This window comes from Canis lupus, chromosome 1, assembly GCF_048164855.1.
Source record: "Canis lupus baileyi chromosome 1, mCanLup2.hap1, whole genome shotgun sequence".
NCBI lineage: Eukaryota > Metazoa > Chordata > Mammalia > Carnivora > Canidae > Canis > Canis lupus.
The window spans coordinates 85,693,107-85,713,660 of NC_132838.1; the positions used below are offsets into that span (position 1 = coordinate 85,693,107).

The 20,554-nt window shown below is 37.4% G+C and overlaps 1 long non-coding RNA gene across 1 annotated transcript; it reads right to left on the bottom strand.

Moving 5' to 3' along the window:
- Positions 1–710: 710 nt before the first annotated feature.
- LOC140639694 (uncharacterized) lies at positions 711–12,619 on the bottom strand. Its single transcript, XR_012036323.1, has 3 exons — positions 12,552–12,619; positions 11,919–12,143; positions 711–1,158 (listed from the first exon to the last, which is right to left on the bottom strand). It is a non-coding gene; the product is annotated as an uncharacterized lncRNA (long non-coding RNA).
- Between the last annotated feature and the right edge of the window lie 7,935 nt (positions 12,620–20,554).

Here is a 20,554-nt window from a genome sequence, read left to right on the forward strand (position 1 = left end):
CATTCAGCTTCTCCCACCCCTCAGCTTCATTTCAGCCACACTGACCTACTTGCTGTTTCTTAAACTTGGGGAGCCCAGCTCCCATTCAGGGGCTTTCTTCTTGCCTGCAACTGCCTTCCCCAGATATACAGGTCACCTCCCTCTATTCCTTTCATGTCCTTAACTGAAAGTCATCCTGTCAATAGGGCCTGCCCTGGCTACAAGATCCCAGTTTTTTTTTTTTTTTTAAGATTTTATTTATTTATTCAGGAGAGACACACAGACAGAGGCAGAGACACAGGCAGAGGGAGAAGCAGGCTCCGCGCAGGAAGCCTGATGTGGCACTCGTCCCAGGACTTCGCCCTGGGCCAAAGGTGGCACTAAACCTCTGAGCCATCCAGGGATCCCCAGGATTCCAGTTTTTAACCGGCCCCTCTACATCCACAGGCCCCAGTCCTGTTCCATGTCCCTCTAGCACTCAAGTGTAGAGTCAGAATAATGCCATTGGCTTATCTCTTCTCCCCTAGCCCATCTCTTGTCCCCTTTAGCTGGAGACACTAGTTTCTGACTCCTATCTTCAACTTATGTTCTACCCCTTCTATTAATTTTTGTCTTCCGCCATTATATCTCTTTAGAACTCCAAGGGTATACTTATTGACTTTAAATATTGCTTTTCTAAAAATAGCATCCTAGCCTAAATCCAAGAAAACAGCATAATTTCTCTGAGGATATTAATTATAGTTTTCTTTAATGTTTTCATGTTATCTTCTGTGGCTTGCACTTGTGTTTATCAGTTGGTCATGTATGTCAGAGGCTTCCTGCAAACGCTTGGTCACCCGTGACTATCTGCTCATATTTAAACTTGAGGCTCCGGGAAGCACGATTGCATTCTCTGCTTTCCCAGGCTTGACTTGTCACCTTGTGGGCATCAGAGTGTGGGGATCTGACTGGTGGGTTTCATTCTAGGCAGCCCCTTGGTTGGGATAGTTGGGTTTCCCACAAAGAATCTTCCAATCCCTTGTCCAGGAGGTACAAGCCCAGCTGCCAGGTTGAGTCATACATGGAAAGGCAGGCATCCAATGTCTCACTGTTTGGTAGGTGGCTCTGCTTTTCATCCTCTGCTATCAGTTCTGCTTGCCCAGCCTTCTTCTGGAATTGGAGTGACATGGTTGCCTAAGTCTAGAAAAAAAAGGCAGAGATGTAGGAGTCTAGTTGCTACTTACTCAGACTCTCATCCGATCCCATGATCTAGATCCACCTTTACCAGGACTCAATTCCTGAGCCACCACAGATCAGCTTGATTCTCGACTTCCTCTCTTGCTAACTCACTTCTCCATATTTTCTGTGTTTTACCAGACCGGTTTCGACTCACCCCTCTGCCTCACAACCTTTCTTCCAAATTAGTCTTTTGTTCTTATGGACTTCTTTGGTTATTCTTTTAATGACTTTCCTCCTTTTCACTGAATGTTTGGGAAACTGCGATTTGACCCTGGACCTGGAAAACTTAATAGCTATCTACTTTACCACTGGAAAACTGTTGCCCATCACAGATTTTGGTGGCAAAAATGAGACCTGTGAAAAAGTGTTGACCAAAAAGAACAATAACTTTGACCCAGAGAACAATGACATCTTAAGGATAGGATATGGTTTCAACTAGGCAAAAAAGCTTCAATATATCAGTTGCAGAACTGCAATGATATGGAAAACTGTAAGTCATTTGGAAGAAACTGTTTTGGGAGAACAGAAAGGAACATCATTTTTCCTACCAGACATATCTTTCAGGAAGGACTAGTGGAGAAAGCAACCACGGTGGAGATAGGTTATTCAGAGACAGTCTCATGTACAGATTGTTGCAGGGGAAGGTAGAGATGAAGTAAAGTGAGAACTCAAGGGTTAATTTCCTTAGGATGTTGAAATAACTCCTGAGACATGAGACTCACACAGTATAGAAATAACTGGACAGGCAGTTGGGGGATCAGAGTTCTGGAATAGCTTGTAGTTTAACTTGTTTTCCAGCTGAGTGGTGTTGGGCAAGGGACTGACTAGGGTGCAGAGGCTATTACTTAGTTGGCAGTGTTAACCCCACACATTTCCCAGTGAGTTAAAATTATAAGGCCAATGACATTAAGTGGTACTGAGTTGAATACTGTTTTGTTTTAATAGCAATACATTTAATGTCATAACTTACATATAAAAACCTATAAATTTTAAGGATATTTTTCCTGGAACGCTTGGCTGGCTCAGTTGGAGGAGCATACAACCCAGGATCTCAGGATCGTGAGTTCAAGCCCCATATCGTTTGTACAGATTACTTAAAAATAAAATCTTTTAAAGAAAAGATTTTTTAAGATGTTGAAGGAAAACAGGCAATTAATTTTTTAAGATACAGTAAACAATAATATTTATGGCATGCAGACATAGTAAATATCTTAAAGTGATTAACCCATGAATGGGCAATATGGGAAACACTTGACTTGCTAACTTTCTTCTCTGTATATATGTTTGGATTTCATGCATGGTTTCATTTCTACTTTTTTTTTTTTTTTTTTTGAGGGCATATTGAGAAGACACATTTTTAAAGTTAAAGAATCAATTCAAAATGCTAGCATCAGCTTCCCATTTGTTTTAAGGAAGATATTTTTTCCCCTTCCAGAACATGGAAAAGCAAGGCTATGTACAGTTCATTAAGACCAAGGATCTTAGCAGAAATGGTTTGCTGTAGGCACTGTTGAAACAGATTGGTTATAGCACCCTTGTCTAATAATACCAAGGAAAGCAAAACTATGACAGGCATCCAACTTGGCAGTATTTTCCCCAATGAGACCATTTTGTTTTTGGCAACCAAAAATTAAACCTTCATCAGATATACATAAGAAATGATTCAAAAAAAAAAAAAGAAAGAAAGAAATGATTCATAGCACTGAAACTCCAGATCTTGCTCTCTCTTCCCAGGAATACAGGAAAGCCAGTGCATTTACCTGTAGAGATGGCATTACAGGAAAATATTTTCAGAGTACTCTTCCCAGTCACAGACTTCTATGGATTGGAGAATTTTCCCATTTCTTCCATGATAATGAATAACAACATTAAGATAGATGTTCTCCTAACTGAATTAGGTAGAAATCAATCAATCATTTGACCCTTAGGTGATTTAAGGTGAAAAAATGTAAATTCTTAGATACACCACTGTTATAGTGATTAATCAGTTTAGTTATGTTTTGGAAATTACTGTAGATACTAAATATGCTCTTTTTTTTTTTTTTCCATTGAAAAATGGCCAATCTTGAAAGGGACATTAAATTGCCTCAGCACTGGTTTGGAGGATATATCTAACCTCCAGCTAGTTAGCTGTTTGGCCCCAGGAGTGATACTAACCTTCTCTAAGCTTCGAGTTACCTACCTACAAAATAAAATAATAAGAAAATGCAACTAAAGAGGTATGCATAAATATTAAATAATATAACATATTAAGTGAATGGAAAGAGCAATTGATGTATTTAAGATTAAAGGCATTATTTTTGCATTGATCTACACAAACATGTTCCAAGGTCAGTTTGGTACTGTAGTTAAAATCTGGAAATGTCAGATTTTTTTCCACATAACAATACTTTTATTAATGTCATTCGTTAAATTTCCACATTTTTTTCCTGTTTTGCTCTATTTCGTTCTCTATTATCTTCTCTCAAAACCATGTAGTTGCTTGCATTGTTTCCCTGCATAGTGGAAGATGTTGGCGGCTTAGGTTTTTTGTTGTATTTTATTTTCAAAGATGTGTTCTCAGACCTTTAAATGTGGCTCTGCATCTCTTTTTTGTATTGTCAACTTTTTAAAAAGCTCGATTCATTTAGCTGTGCGCAGGCATGTTGTTAGAATGAGGCTCTCACAATCCACTTGGGAGAACAAATAAAATCTTGCAGTCTTTGCTGATGCATAATCAATAAGGACCTGGCTGCCAGAGATTTTACTTATCTTACAGCTACCTCTGCAGCATAAATGGAGATTAGAACACTCAAGGGTTCTGGTGATATTCATAAACTTTGCTGAAGGATTTTGGTTTCAGACTTAATGAACCCACCTTGAATGCTTTTATCATTTTTCATCTGCTGGAGATAAATTATCAATCTAAATTCCCTAAAGACATCCAGTCTTAGCACCCTGATTTATTCTTAAATTAGTAGATTCAAATCTTTATCTCATTCTTGTTTCTGAGCTGTGCTTCAGAGAGGATATAAAAGCATGGAAGTGTCCTGATATGACAGTTGTGAAGGGTACCACAAACTTCTCACTATATTATTTCATCTTTTTCATTTAAGAAAAAAAATGACTCAGATACTAACTGTATTAGTTTTCTAGGACTGCCGTAACAAAGTGCCACAAACTAAGTGGCTTAAACAATAAAAATTTATTGTCTCATAGTGCTGGAAGTAGAAGTCCAAGATTACTGTGTTCACAGGGCCATGTTCTCTGAGGACTCCAGGGAAGGATCTGTTCTAGGCCTTTCTTCCAGCTTCTGATAGTTCCTTGTCTTATGGCAGCATGATTCCAATCTGCACTTGGCTTTCTCCCTATTTGAGGGTCTGTCTCTGTGTCCAAATTTGCTCTTTGTAAAGACAGCAATTATTGGACTAGGGGCTCATTACTCTGGTATGACCTCATCGCAATTAATTTACATCTGCAAAGACTCTATTTCCAAATAAGTCACACTCTGAGGTACTGAGGATTATGACTTCAACATATAAATTAAGGACAGGAGGCACAATTTAACCCATAATATATTTATGAATCACATTTTGGACAGATAGACTCATTTATGAATCAATCACTTTATTCTAAGACCTAGTCCATAATAAGTGCTTATTCTTCAGATTGGTCCCTAGTAGATGACTTTACAGCAGAGGACTCAGGGTTTCATTCAGGGGTATCTGTTGACTGTGAACTGACTATATATAGAAATATCTTTTCCTTGTTGTGGCTGAGGTTCATAGTATGTAGTGTCTCAGCAGATGTAAAATACACAGAAATAAAGCATGTAAGGTTCTGATATGGCACTGACTCCTAAAACAGTCCTGTCTCTGAGTCTGTCTAAAATGTCAAGATAGACCCCTTCATGAATGGATGCCTAAATTGAGGTATAAAATTGTGAATATGTTAATTCTAATTCAGATAAATTAATCAATTGTTAAATCTTCTGATTCCTATTTCACAAATGATGGAACTTGATATAAATTCCTATGTCTCATTTGGCCACCCTAAAATTCTCTAAACTTCTAGGAGTGGGTCTTCACCACTCACACTGGCATACAGAATTTAGTGAAAAGTGTGGGTTATGATTTTTGGTATGCATTTTACTTATAGTAACAGAACTTTATTTAGGAGGCAGTCACTTAAATAATTCCTTTTAAGGACTATGGCTTACAGAAAATCATGATTCCACCTAACAGAGTATATAGCACACGGTTCTTGCTTTAAAAAAGTATCTGTTGAATGAATAAAAGTGATTTACCAAGAGATCAGTGCTTGTCCTACTTTAAATTTTTTTCATAAGCATTCATTCACCATGGACAAAATTTGAACTAGAGACTAAGGAAAAAGAGATTAAGGGAGAGAAAAGGCTGAAGATAGAAGGGTAGGCAAAATGACAAAAAGAGAGAGGAAAAGAGAGAAGCATATAGAGGGATTAAGAAGAGATTATAATTCCTCAGTTGTATGCATTACACCACGCTGCTCTTTGAGAAGTCATTCTTATTAAAGAACACTTGTACCTTCAAATAGAACTTGGAATTTGAAATAGCTTTCAAATATTCAACTCACCCATTTAATGCAAAATAAATGATTTGTTAAAAGGGAGAAAAAAAATCCAAGAGGCTGAGTCATGGCAAGAAGTCTTAAATCCGATTGGTTTATTTTGATTGCATTTGCAAGTACCTGATGAAAATGTGCAAATCAGTCCATCTCAGCATTTCAGGCTTCCTGTTGATTGTGTGACAGAGTTGCCAGGCACATAACACATTTGTTTTACAGCACTGCATGATGAACTCACAGTGTTTTACCTCCAGGACTGAAAGTCCTTAATTTGTTCTTTGAGGAACAGTCTGTTTTCATCAGGAGACATGCTTTGCGTTGATCAAGCAATTCTACAGAGAGTGACATTAAAGAAAAAGAATCTGGGGATCAGGGTTAGCAAGGAAGTATCTGCCCAGTGCCCATGAAAACATAGCAGTTTTAATTTCCAATTAAACACATTTATCAATTTTTAGATGAAGTTTTCACAATATGTCCACAACCAGCACAACAGCAATCTCCAGGGCGAAGAAAAAATGAAACAAAAGCAACAGGAAAAAATGATCAGTGAATTTGTAGTGAGTGCTCTGTTTAAGGGAAGTAATATTAAGTGCCAAGGAGTATGAAATGTGTTTAAAATACAGTTTTGATAAAACATTACTGTCTGCTTAAGAATCTATTATCATTTTTATAAATCTAGTTTGAATAAGTTGTGGGGTGAAAAATATATATATGTACAATAGATATTGGTTTTCGAAAGCTGGTTTAGAATTCCTCTTGGGAAATACTTTGAGGTATTTTACATATATATATATATATATATACACACTATCTCCTACATGTTAGCTACCTTCTTCGGGTGGGAGATGCAGGGATGAAATGACAGGTGCTGTCCCTTCCCACGTGGAGACTATAGTCTACTCTGAGTTCATCCCCACAGGCCACTGGGAATAAAGGTGAGGAAAAAAGCAAAAAAGATTCACATTGTGCTCAAGGTAGGAAAGGAGCAGTAATTTAGGGATAAGGGCAAACACAAAATCAAGTCAAAGGTAAAAGTTTGAGAGAAAAGAGAAGACCATGAATAAGGAAAAAAAACCTTAAACCTGAGGTTGTAAAAAATGACTGGAAAACGATTGAAAAACCAGACTGTCCAATATCCACTTTAAAAATATCTGTGTAGAGGTCTCATGTGTCAGGATCTTTGTCATTACCTGGGAATAACCAGAATCATCCACTACACCGCTGGAACTACCCCCAGACATAGAGAGTTGGCACGCAGAAGAAGCTGGAAACAGCCGAGATGTCCAGCGTAAGCAGTAGGCACAGGGTGATGCAGGGCAGTCTTGGGGAGGTCAGGATCAAAGATGAAAACCTGACCAGATCTTAAAGGACACAGTGGGACTCCAAATGAAATCCACTACAGAAATCTCTCCTTGTCTCTCTCGCTCCTTGGGTGTGCGAGCTCATGGATACATTTATGAATAACATACGAATAAGTCACTTTTAAAAAGAATTTTAAGTTTGAATCTCAAATTCAGCAGCCAGCCACTTCTGTTTGGTTTCTTAAATCGTAAAATTGATCCTGCTGGCAACAGCCTCACTTCACATAGCCTCGGCTTTCTCATCTGTGCATTAGAGGCTTTCTCTTTCTTTTCTGCAGCACATTTCCAAAATCCAAATTCAAGAATAGACATTAAAGCAATTTGTAGATTGCCACCTGGTAAATAAGTAATTATAGCAATGACTTTGTATTTGTTCAGCTCTGAACTCTTCATAAAGCTTTTGACCATATGTCGTCTGCTTTTCCATTCACAAAAACTCTGCAAGGTAGACCTCATTGATCCTCCTGGCAGACAATAAGCAAAGTTCAGAGAGGCCAACTGAGTAGCTCAAAGTCCCACAGCAAGTAAATGGCAGAGGGGCCACTTCCTCCTTCACGAGCAGTCCTTTTCAGCAGTGTCTGGGTGGCTCAGTGCATTAGGCATCCGATTCTTGATTTCGGCTCAGGTCATGATCTCAGTGTCCTGAGATCCAGCATGCATCCACTCAGTGCTGGCATCAGGCCTGCTTAAGATTCTCTCTCCCTCTCCCTCCCTTCTCTTTCCTCCCACTGCTTGTACCCACACAGCATCGCATTCTCTCCCTTAAAAAAAAAAAAAAGAGCAGTCCTTTTCTATAACCTCCATTTCCTTTTTGCTCTTTAAAGAGACATCAAATAATCGGCAGCAGCTTCAGCTTCACCTAACCCATCCTGCCTTCTGATCATAGTGAGCCAGCTCTGTACAAATGACCCATTGCCAGAAATCTTGGACTATCCAATGTTTCGATTTAGTTAAAAACAAATATCCAGAAGTATGGGGAAGGTAGACTTAAAAAAAAGAAACTGAAGACATTGAGGTTTAAAACAGAGCTCTTATCGTGCTGGGTAATTGCTTTTCATAGTTTTTTTTTTTTTTTTTAAGCAGAAAATATAGATCCATAATATGCTAATGAACATTCACACTCACAGCATGCGCTGTAATGACTCTGGTGGAGAAGCACGCAGCTTCCATTCGGTTGGGAACAGGCTGCCAAATGAGATCATATCTAGTTTCAAGCAATCAAAGATTAAACAGTATCTGTAGCTTACTCCAAAATACACACACGTGCACACGCACACCATGACTACCACCATCACCACCATTAAATAATATTTTAAGTTACCATAAAATAGAAATGTAACCAGAGAGGAAAAGGAAGCTTTAGAGCAAGTAGTGCAATTGAGCCAAAAAATTAAACATTTTTAAAGGTTAAAGTATACAAAATAAATTACGGATCTGATGGAAACTCCATTCTCACCCACTCTTATTGTCAATCACAATCCTTAGAAGTGCCAGAAGCTGAGAGACATAACATGAATGAAGAAAAGTTGATGTATGATTAAACACAGGACAATCACCTTAACCCTTTGCTTAGACCGACACAGCTTCTCTTCTCAGTATGGATGGGCTTAAGCAGGGATATGCTTTACAGAGGAGTGAGAAGACCCCTGCCCCCCCTCCCTCACAGTAACATAGTTGCCAACATTTCAGATCCCAGCACATCAGACTCAAATAATTTACTAATGGTCTCCCTGCATCATTTTGCCAACTGATGGGAGAAAACCCAGAGTCAATAAATAGCAGATTATTTTTACTATTCTTCAGTCTCTGATGAGTGACTGCACATTGCGCAGCCGTGATTTTGTGCACTGCTGTCACCTCTGCCTTCCTCTGTTTTCTCTAAGAACTAAAACAGATTTGACTCCTTGTCATAATTTGAGTCTATATTGTTAGTGCCTTTCCATAAGATGCAGTTCATTCTAATCTCCTACACCTCCTTCTGAGGCACTCCATGCAATACTGAGATCATACTATCTCAGTCCCAAATATCTATCTGTCTATCTATCTATCTATCTATCTATCTATCTATCTATCTATCTTATTTTTCCCCCAATTTAAGGCAGCTTTATATCTAAGTGTATATGGAAGTACAAGTGAATGTACAGATGTGTCTTCATTTGGGTTCTTCCAGAAGCCAACCCTGAAATAAGGATTTGAGAGCAATTAGGGTACTTGGAACATTATCCAAGGAAACAGTAGTGAAGGGTGCTACTGACAGGTTGTGTTAATTCTCCTGTACTTTCATTCTGCTGTGCAAGAAGGCAGACCTAGCTCCAGCTAACAAAAAGCCACTGGACAAAGAGAAGCAAAGTGTGGCATTTAGAAGTCAGAACTCCATGCATTACGCAGTAAAACCCCCAGAGAATATAATGAAACACCAGCATAATTTGCAAGAGGCTAGATATAACCCAAATAGAATAAGAGTAGAATCCCCATCATCAGGATGCTGTTAGGATGAAATGTTTGCATATGTGTAAACCACGTAGGGTCTATGTATGATAAGTATTCAGTAGGCATTATTATGTTAGACCTATAATTATTAAGATTTTTAAAATAGATTATTGTGATTATATATTTTACCTCTTTGTTGTATATTCATTTTTTTCTCTTAGTAATCATTCATTTCTGTTTTTATGTGTTTCTTGTCTATTCCAGAAGTTATTTTCATGACTTAAAATAATATATAACATGTAAACAAATCAAAATGTAGAAAATAGACATTCAGAATTATAGAATGAATCAATGAAGATGAGAAACAGCTATCATAATGACCTGCACATTTGTTTTGACTGGCTAGACATTTGTTTACAAGCTATTTAAAAGACAATGTAAAAACAGCAAGATTGCAAGCCAAAACTAGCTTCTTATTTAATCTGAGCAAAAATACCAAGGGAAGAATAAGGAAACTTTTCTGAAATCCATGGGCCTGGGTGTTTGAAGGTCCAGAGACAACATACGGAAAATTTTGGCCACATATAAGTTTCCATAAAACTTATATTCCATTACCAGGAATATAGAACTCATCAACATATGATATATGTTTGCCATTTATACAGAGATGTACTGTGGACATAGTCATGTGAGGTTTCTCCTGCTTCTGAAATCCCAAATGACTTTAGTGTGCAGAAGGTAAGTCTGGGGCAGCCCGGGTGGCTCAGCAGTTTAGCACTGCCTTCAGCCTAAGGAGTGATCCTGGAGACCCAGGATCGAGTCCCGTGTCGGGCTCCCTGCATGGAACCTGCTTCTCCCTCTGCCTCTCTCTGTGTCTGTCATGAATAAATATATAAAATCTTAAAAAAAAAAAAAAAAGAAGAAGAAGAAGGTAGGTCTCTTCTTACAGACTCCTACAGCCCATAGAAAGAAGAGGTAGGTTAGTGGTTCTCAAACTTTCTTGGTTCATGACACCCTTAATGTTTAGTAATACTTCTGTGTGCATCAAAGCCAAAATTAATACCTCCCAATTCATTAAGTAGTTAGAAGTTGGGTCCAAGAAATTGGAAAAGTATTTATGTTATAGTAATAAAAAAAAACATTGATAATACAGTTGACCCTTGAACAATTCAGGGGTTGGGGGCACTGACCCCCTCACTGTTAAAACTTTATGTATAATTTTTGAGTCCCTATAAACTTAACTACTAATAGCCTGCTGTTGACCAGAAGCCTTACCAATACCATACACAGTCTATTAACATATATTTTGCATGTTATATGTATTATATACTGTATTTTTACATTAAAGTAAGCCAGATAAAAGAAAGTGTTATTGAGAAAATCATAAGGAAGAGAAAGTACATTTACAGTACAGAACTGGGAAAATATCTATGCATCAGTGGACCAGCACACTTCAAACCATGTTGTTCGAGGTTCAACTGTAATACACACAAATGTAAAGAAAAATAATAGTTTATTTTTAAAATAATACTGACAAAGGGATGTGTTTTCTGTTGGGTTCTGCATACTAACCTTACTTCCAACTTCTAACAGTTGCATTCTTCAACTGAAAATAATCTCTGGCCTCAGAGCATCATGATCTTCACCTGCCACTGCAGGTGAGAAGTACCAGGGAATTAACATCCCCAAGAGCACTCCCAACCAAGCAGTAGTAAGAGTCAGTGCATGAATGCTCCAGCTCCCTTAGCCATTAAGGGCATGACTCTGAGATGTTTGTATTTATCTCCCAGAGCTCCCCATTGGGATTAAGCTCCATTTATCCACAGTGAGTGTTTGCTTGATAATGTCTCCTTTTATTGACTGTCTTTGTATAACTTTCCTACTTCCTCCTTCTAATATTGCCTGAAATCACCTCCTAAGCAATAAACTACTGTACTGAACCCTGGTCTCAAGGTCTTCTGGAGAAAATCAAACTGAGAAAAATGAATGAATGATTCATCAATCTTATACCATATACTAGCTATTCTTGTAAAGTTTCTCACTTCTTTCCTTTGCTCTTTATCCCAGCTCCTAAATTAGAGTGTTATTTATCATAAATAGGCACAGAACTAATCATTATATTCTCATGGTGCCTAATCACAATTCATTCAACTGAAATGCATCAAGCCCCCAGTTTTGCATGCTGTGTTCAATGTTGGAAATACCAATATAAATCAATATAAATAAGACATATAATTTTTGCTTTCAAAAGTTCATAGTCTCAAGAGTAGAAAGACTTATCAACTGGTGACTATTGATATATAGTAAATACCTGCTGAAAGCCCTCAATAAATAATTCTTGTATACCTGAATTAATAAGCATCCTTCTTGCTCCCAGAATCTTCTTTAATTTTTTCATTATGTTCTTTATTTCTTTATATAACATTCTCAGAGGAAAGGAAGAGAAGTGGGTATAGGTCATAAGTCACATGTTAGGACATGTCCCCTTTGTCATCTCTGCAGTAAAAGTAGGCTCTATTTGGTCCATTTGTTTTGAATAATGCATTGTGAGACCAAGACTGTAAGTCTCACCTTGGGCAGACACATGGAAAAGAAAGCATGAAAGAATTAACACAAATCCATCACCACTGCTAAGGAAAGGGCTTAAAATTATCACTTGTGGTGGGAGATAGCTTCATGCTTATTAGTAAAGGAGATAGATTTATGAAAAGAATCATCTGGATTCTTCCCCTTTACCCAACTCATTAATAATAAAGTTCCCTTGGGAAAGTCCTCTTCAGCAGTCAGGGATCAGGAAAGTGCTACCTAGGTCCATACATATTCAATTCAGTAGTCCCTTGCCAGTTTAGCCATGACTTTTTAAACAGAATTAAGTTAAATAACTAGATAGATATCCATAGAGATATATAGTGAAGGATATAACGAATTCATAATTCTTTGCCCACCATCAACAGCAACAACAAACATGAATAAAATTACTTTAAAATAATTAGGAGTTGTTTCCAAGTTAACTATATTTTCATCAAAGGTCTAGAGCCAGCCTTATTAGAACAGTGGAAAGAAAATAATTCTACTTTCACACATGATGTCATAAAGTGATTCATAATGTGAGCATGATAACAGCTAGCAATCACAGTTTGAAGACATTAGCTCTCAGAAGCTAGATGCAAAGGGAACAGCCTCAGTGGCTGCCAGTATGATGGCTTGAAGGGAATGCCGTATTTCCCTTGAACAATTTAGTGCTCTGTTGGTCAGATACAGCCCACAATTTATGCCCCTGGGGTTAAGTGTTGAAGGAAAAGAGACTTAAAACTCAACTAGGGGGTTCCTTCAAATGAATCACAGATAAGGAGATATTGTGTTTATATGGTTATGGTCACCATAACATGGTCACTATAACAGCCCTCTCTAAATGAGGACGTGAAAAACAGAAAACTCTTCATTGCCGTCCCATTTCGTTCATTTTCAGACAGCAAGAAAATTAAGTTATCTACACCCGTGTGCATGCATGTGTATGCACAGCCAGTAACAGGCAAGAATATTTTAAGCCCTTGTACAGAGTCAGACATGGTAACTATGTCCCTGAAAATTTTCACAGCCGGCTACTGCTTAAACACAGGGAACCGATAAGTGAAGATGAAATTTGTATTTTAACATATTCAACTCCTGGACATTATTGCCAGGGATAAAAGAACAGGAAGCATGTTAGAAAAGTACACTTCATTTTTTTCTCTTCATTATCATTTTCCATTGACCTTTTGGAAAATAGTAGCAAAGTAACTATCTTGTTCACCCCTTTGTTAGATTCAATATAAGGAACTCACAAACACGACCAATTTCTGTTTTGTAGTGTTTCCTGGTTGTGTGTCTGAAAGGAAAGAGGCTTAGGGTTTTTATATGTTTGTATTATTTAAGGGATTTTAGATATGTGTGTTGAAGCAAGGGGAAGTAAATAATCAGTTTAGCAAAACTCTGCCATTTTGAACTAAAAGGGAAACTGCTTGAATTAATGCCTGTGTTGGAGTCAATACCATCTTTTTCCCTCCTGAGTATGTTCAGTACCTCACACTAGGCTAATAAAATGTTGCCTAGAAGCAGTCATTAGAGAAACTACTTTACTAAATAAGGATGTAAATAAGAATGAGTCACAATTTGTAGTGTATCAATTGTTTTAAGGGAATATTCCAAAGAACAATTTACATAAACCAATTAAAGACAACCCCAACAAATGAGTTTACATGATAAAATCAAGCCATGGGCTCCTCTAACTAGAAAACTAATAGTCCAAAAGTTTGTAGACATTTACATAGCAAGCTTGATACAAGTATTGCACAGTACTACACATCCACAATTCTCATACCCACTCCTTTTACTTTTATTGAACAAAGAAAAGAAGCACTGGTAATTCTCCATAAACAGATACACATAGACATCCATCCTTTCTTTTTTCTTTTTTTAAAGATTTTATTTATTTATCCATGAGAGACATAGAGAGAGAGAGGCAGAAACATAGGCAGAGGGAGAAGCAGGCTCCCTCCGGGGAGCCCAATGGAGGACTCGATCTCAGGATCCCGGGATCACGACCTGAGCTGAAGGCAGATTTTCAACGACTGAGCCACCCAGGTACCCACCCATCCTTTGTTGATGGTTAGCACGGAAGAAATAAAAACCTTATGTATATTTTGCTCCTGTTATCTGGGGTCTGTAGGAATACCATAAAGGGTGAAAAGTAGAACATCTTACAAAGTAAAAAGAAATCAGCATACTGATCACAAATGAATGGCTCTTCTGGAACAAAACAAAGCAAAATATGAACAACAAAAATAGTCTTTTTACCTCCCAGGGAATAATTTTAAATACATATGTGTTTTTAAGATGCAAAACTCATGCTATCAGAGACCAAACAAACCAGAGTGTTGCTATGATAGTTATGGTCAAATGCTAATGAATCAATTCAAGGTAGAGTAGAAATGAGAAGAGAATTAAGACAGCACCTTTAAAAACATGATTCTCCTAATCAAACTAGGAGACCAGACAGCAGGCAAATGCCAAGAAATAATGGTCTGATGTCTGCCCTTTCCGGGACATTTGTGTTAAAGAGCAATGTAATTTTTAAAACGTGGGAGATAACAGTGCCCAGGCAAAGAAAACAGTGCATTTTAAAGTATGTAATGAAGAATTTTCCTTGACAGGCAAGGAGAGCAAACACTGCTACTGGATTGATTCAGGATAATTTACCACCAATTCTTTAAAAGATACTCTTTAAAAATCATACAAAAAAAAAAAAACCCAATAGCTCTTTGTTTTAGCTTCAGTCAGCCTCTATTCATCAGTTATCAATAAGGAAAAGACATGACTTATTTTTGTTATTAAGAAAACACTTAAATTTCCTCCACTGGTCCCTTCATCATTTTAATTTGAATCTCACAGGATCTTATACAGCATCTAAGCCAACATCAAAGATTTAAGAAGTAAAATGATTTGCTTGGTCTGCTAAATATTTGGAAACCAGACTTCACCTAGAATGGACTATCCTGGCTATATCTCTGAGACAGCTGAGGGGAGTGAATGTTTCCTTAGTGCAGAGATAGAACAATAAGCAAGAGAGACATAGCAGCTCATATTTCCATTTTTTTTTCCTCATCAGTGTCACAGAACCCTCAACGATTAAGTGTACTGGTACAAGCCGCATTGCAATAATCAACACAACGAGTCTCTTACTAAGATGGGGAGAGTCTGAAGAAAGTGTGTCTTAAGACAGTATAGCTAGTCCTTGGTTTTTCTGGGAGGATGGTAAAGGAAAGTCAGGCTTCATTAATGTCAACTCTGATAAAATTTCTGGGGACACAGGGACTTAAGTTATGGAGAGGTGGACTGAGTCTACCAATTCTTTCTAAACCAACATTTAACAAAGCTTTCTGAAAATATTACATATGGCATGTATCAACGTATGACATGTGGCCAATAACAACAAGTGTAAATTTAACTTGGGAAATTAGATATGAGAGGCATACTAACTCATTAATAACTTGTATTATTGAACTCTAGAGACAACACACAAGTAATTAGGCATGACACAGTCAATGGACAGTTTTGACCACCGGTGCTGTCACCATCAGAGGAGCAATGTAGTATTTTACAGGAGTGGGGGAGTAGGGATGTACTTTTGAATGTTCCACGAGACTTGATATTGAAAAGAGCCTTCTTGCATGCACATCAAGGTTAACAAAGGACAAAGACAGTGTAGTCAGGAAAGGCTGCACTACTGTTGAGAGGTATATTTTCATTGGAAAGGAAAGTCAACAGCAGATAAATAACATAAGTAATAGCATCTACTAGAATTCGTTGTCATCAGTGAGCAGCAGCCCAGCTGTGGAGGGGATGATAGAACTAACAATTATGATCCTTTCATCCAGAAACCTATAGACCTAAGACATCTACAAACTGTACTTAAGAGTATACACAAATACAGTTACCAAAAATAATGTACTGAAGGAGATTATCATTATCACTTAGAAGGGATAGTTCTTTTTTTTTAGGATTTTATTTACTTATTCATGAGAGACACAGAGAGAGGCAGAGAGAGAGAGAGGCAGAGACAGGAGAAGCAGGCTCCATGCAAGGAGCCCAATATGGGACTTGATCCCAGGAATCTGGGATCACACCCTAAGCCGAAGGCAGATGCTCAACTATTGAACCACCCAGGTGTCCCAGAAGGGGTATTTCATATTAAAAACAGAGGAGTCAAGAAAGCCTAATAGAGGAATTACAGTAAGAGCTAGGTCAATTGAATTTCAGTGCAAAAAGACAGAAGTGCATTTAAGTCGTAAGGTCAAAGTAGGTGTAGTTAGAAATGACCACTCTTTTCAAAGGGATTTTGGGTAATGAAATTGAATGGAAGTGTTAGGTTTGGACTGTGAACTTCTTGAATGCCACACTGAAAATGACATTATACTATAGAACAGAGCTGCCCGATAGAACCTTCTGTGATGAGGGAACTGCCTTATATTTGCATTGTCCAATATTGTAGGCATACGTGGCTATGGGGCATTTAAAATCTGGCTAGTGCAACTGAGAAACTGAATTTTAATTTTATTTAATTATAATTAATTAAAATTTAAATTTAAGTAGCCACATGAGGCTAGTGGTGTCAGTGTTAAACAGCACAGCTCTGGGGAGTGGGGAATCACTGTAGGTTTTAAGCACGGAATGACAAGATAAAAGCCATATTTTAGGCAAGTTAATTTGGCAGCAGTGTTTAGGAGAGTTAGGTGGAAAATGAGTAGTTCTCTTGAGATTGTACTGAGTTTATAAATCAATCTGGAAGAATTGACATCTTTAAAATATGAGTCTTCTAATCATGAACGTGATATGTTGCTACAGTTATTTAGGTTTTCCAATTTTTAAATACCCCTGAACAGGTTTTATAAGCTTATAGCATCATAGTTCATAATAACAAAAATATAGAAACAACCCAAATGTTCATCGAAAATATAATGTGTAAGTAAAATCAATGATGTGTTCTATTGCAAGGAAAAGGAAAGAGCTATTGTTATAGGCAATATCATGAATATATTAGGTAAATGAAGTAAGATACAAAATGATACACTTAATATTACTCCATTTAGAAAAGATACAGTAATAGACAAAACAAAAGCCGTTATTTATAAGAATTATAAAATCATATAGAAAAGCAATTATTTATTGTAAAAGTCAAGATAATGATTTCTTCTACATGGAAGGGATATAGTCGGAACATGGGATATTCCTAGGATTATTGGTGATATTGTTAATAACCTGGTTAATTCTCAATCTGTGTAGTTTGTATTGAAAGGCAGTTTCAGTGTATATATTTAGCAATGACTAAAGGCATAGTAGCCATAAAGGTAAAGTTATTATTTAAAACAAAAAAAAAGACATTGCTCAAAAGCTTCGTTGTTATCTTTCACAAAACCTCTATGCTACAGGAACCCATTTCTTTAACATTATTACCAACAATGATATCAAAGGTCATACATATTCCATTTATATATTGAAAATCACAGGGTTTAAGAAAATTTGCTACTTATTGGTTATAATTTGTCCTACTTGACAGTCTTTCATTATCTTATTTCATACTTGTGTAGTTTTCTATTGATGACAAGCCTACTCTTGGCTAATACTAAAATTTCCAATATTGATAAGATTCTGAAATTAGGTGAGCTTGCTAAGGCAAGAGTAATGATAATCACAGACCACCTAACAGGCAATTAATAGAAGGGACCTCTCATCTCTCAGCTCCAAAAATAATAATAATGACCAGAAGACTTCAAAATAAGTATACCTGTTTGACAAAAATAAAGAACAAAAAAAGAATGGTATCATGAGTCAGTGTCCCGGGTTCCCTGTACTTTACAAATTTGTAAAGATTATCATCCCAGTGAAGCTAACATTGGCATATGTCAGCTGGATGGTTTAAGAAAAAGCATAGCAAAGAAAAGAGAGATGAGGCTTTTTAAAGAGTTATAAAATTTAATACCGTAATCTCAGGAGCAGCGAGAAGATTTAAAAGAGAAATCTTGCCTGCATTCTCTGAAGTTTTCTATACTTTTTATTTAGTTACTCCCTGATTCCTTGAAATGCTTTTTAGTGTAAAAGAGAAGAGTGGAGGAATGTTTGGAGAGAGCCAAGATTCCCCCAGGGAGGTAAGGGATAAAACATCTTGGGAGAGAGGAGGAAAGGATCCTGAAGAAATGGAAAGAGGGTTATTAGACCCAAGTACAGAAAGAAAATTAAAATATTCTGAAATTCAGAGGCCTGAGTGAAGGAAATCGTGGGGAGCTTCTCAGGACCTGAGAAGGGACTATGATGCTGAGAAGCCAAAGGGCCTGTGAGCAATTCCCTGACGGGTAGCAAAATTGCAATGAGAGCCCACAAAATAATTAATCCTAAATGCTGAGAAATAGGCACACCGGCAATACGTGCCTTTGCTTTGTTCTAGTTTCTGAATCTGAGTTCACAGTCCACAGCGGTGTCTTTCTTTTCTATCGGTAACACTCTGCACACATCTACAACATTTCATTCCTTTCTGGTGATATAGCTATGAATGTGTTACACATATCTTTGTACAGTTAAAAAAAAAAAAAAAAACAAAGCCTTACCTTTATTTCAAATGATGTTTTCATAAGAATCCACATTGCTTCCTGATTAACTTCTCTACCACCATTAAGAAAGTAAAGTTGTACCTATATGGACTTGATGGTGTAAAATTTAGGCACCAAGGTGGTAGAGATAGACCCCTCTAGAAAGCTTCTCCTCCCCCCCCCCCCTTCCACTAATGGATTTAACATCCTTAAATTGCAAAAAGCAGGACCGAAAGGTGATGTTTTGACAAAATGAGCTCGGTTGTTTGGAAGCAGCCCCCAAGGCAGAAGCTCTGAATTGGGGGCCTGATGTGGATTTCTCCATAATGCAGATAAAACTTCATGATATATTTAAATCCTCTTCCGCAAACATTTCCCTGATTTGTTGCCAAGCTGTCACTGAATTTAGTAATCCAGACAGATTACCATAGGGGTTCTATTTTTAGGGTCCTTCTGTTACTGTGGCAGTTGCAGCTGATCGGATTACAGCTATATCCTACCCATGTAAAATGCATTGATGCTTCAAGAGGAACCTGCCCTCCACTCCCGTAATTACAATGTCAGACTCATCGCTGGATATTTCTCTCTGAATTTATTTTGTAGCTCCATCGTGGCCAATCCATTATTAACTCCTGAGATGGTGTGTTGTCTTTTAGTTTTGCTTAGTGCCTTTCAATACTAGCTCACTAGTGTGTGTGTGTGTGTGTGTGTGTGTGTGTGTGTGTGTGTGTGTGTTTTGGCGGTGGGGAGGGAATGATGGAAAATGCATGCTGTGGATCACAGAGGACATATATAATTTGTCTGATTCTGAGACAGGAAAATTAGCAACGCAGACATTTCTCTCCCATGAATGACAATACCTCCATCTAGTGGTGAAAATGAGCAAAATATTTATGTTGCCTTCAATGTCAGAAGAGGAAAGAAGCATTTACAAATTAGTCTCAAAACATAATTTGTATTTTACCTACAGAATATAAAATTTCTCCTAAGAAAAATATACATTCAGGTAGCCAGACTGGACCCTTCCTGCAGCCTTTGCAAGGGAAAAATAAGTCCATTTACCTCAGAGAAATTTTAGCCTCTGGAAATGACTGACCCTCAATGTTCAGGTGTGCAAGATTGGCCAATTATCTCTTTTATGTTTTTTTTTTTATGAGGCATTGGAAGGGAGACAGTTTAAAGCGTAGTGAAATAACAAGTTGAATTATTTCATTTGGATTTTTGTATTTTGTCTAAGAAGTAAATTTCCCATCTCTCATAAAACTACCTTTTATTAATTTCGTACTATTTACACCTCAGTGAACTAGAATCTATATTATACACATATATTCAGGTAAATTGCATCTTTTCCTTGAAGGAATAAAGGCTAAAGAAGAACGTTGAGGCTTTCTTATTTCATAAATTACTGCAATCTCAATCCAAAAGCTCTTGCAATATAAAGCCAATAATTAAAGGCTGTCTTTTACAAATGCTCTTGACTGTGTTTTTGTTATCTCTTAATGCAAACTATTTATTGTTTTTAATTAATCTTCCAACTCATATCAAGTTATATCACTTGTAGTAACAAATTATTTACATAAGTATAAACATATAGTCAGCAAGCAGAAAAACCAAGGTGCCAATGAAGACAAACACCAACTTGCAGCAAAGCCCCACCAGGTGGCAGCACTCACGTGGACATGTTGGAAATCCCGGTCCTTAGACCTAGAGTACTCAAATCTCCACTGCTTTGATGTGCTGCAAGATTTTAGTCTCTCCAGAAGGACTGAGTCCAGTAACCCACAGCAAAAGGGCCAGATCTTTCGAGTCAGAATGCCAACTGATGGATGTAAAATCGAGGATATTCCTTTCCTGAGACTG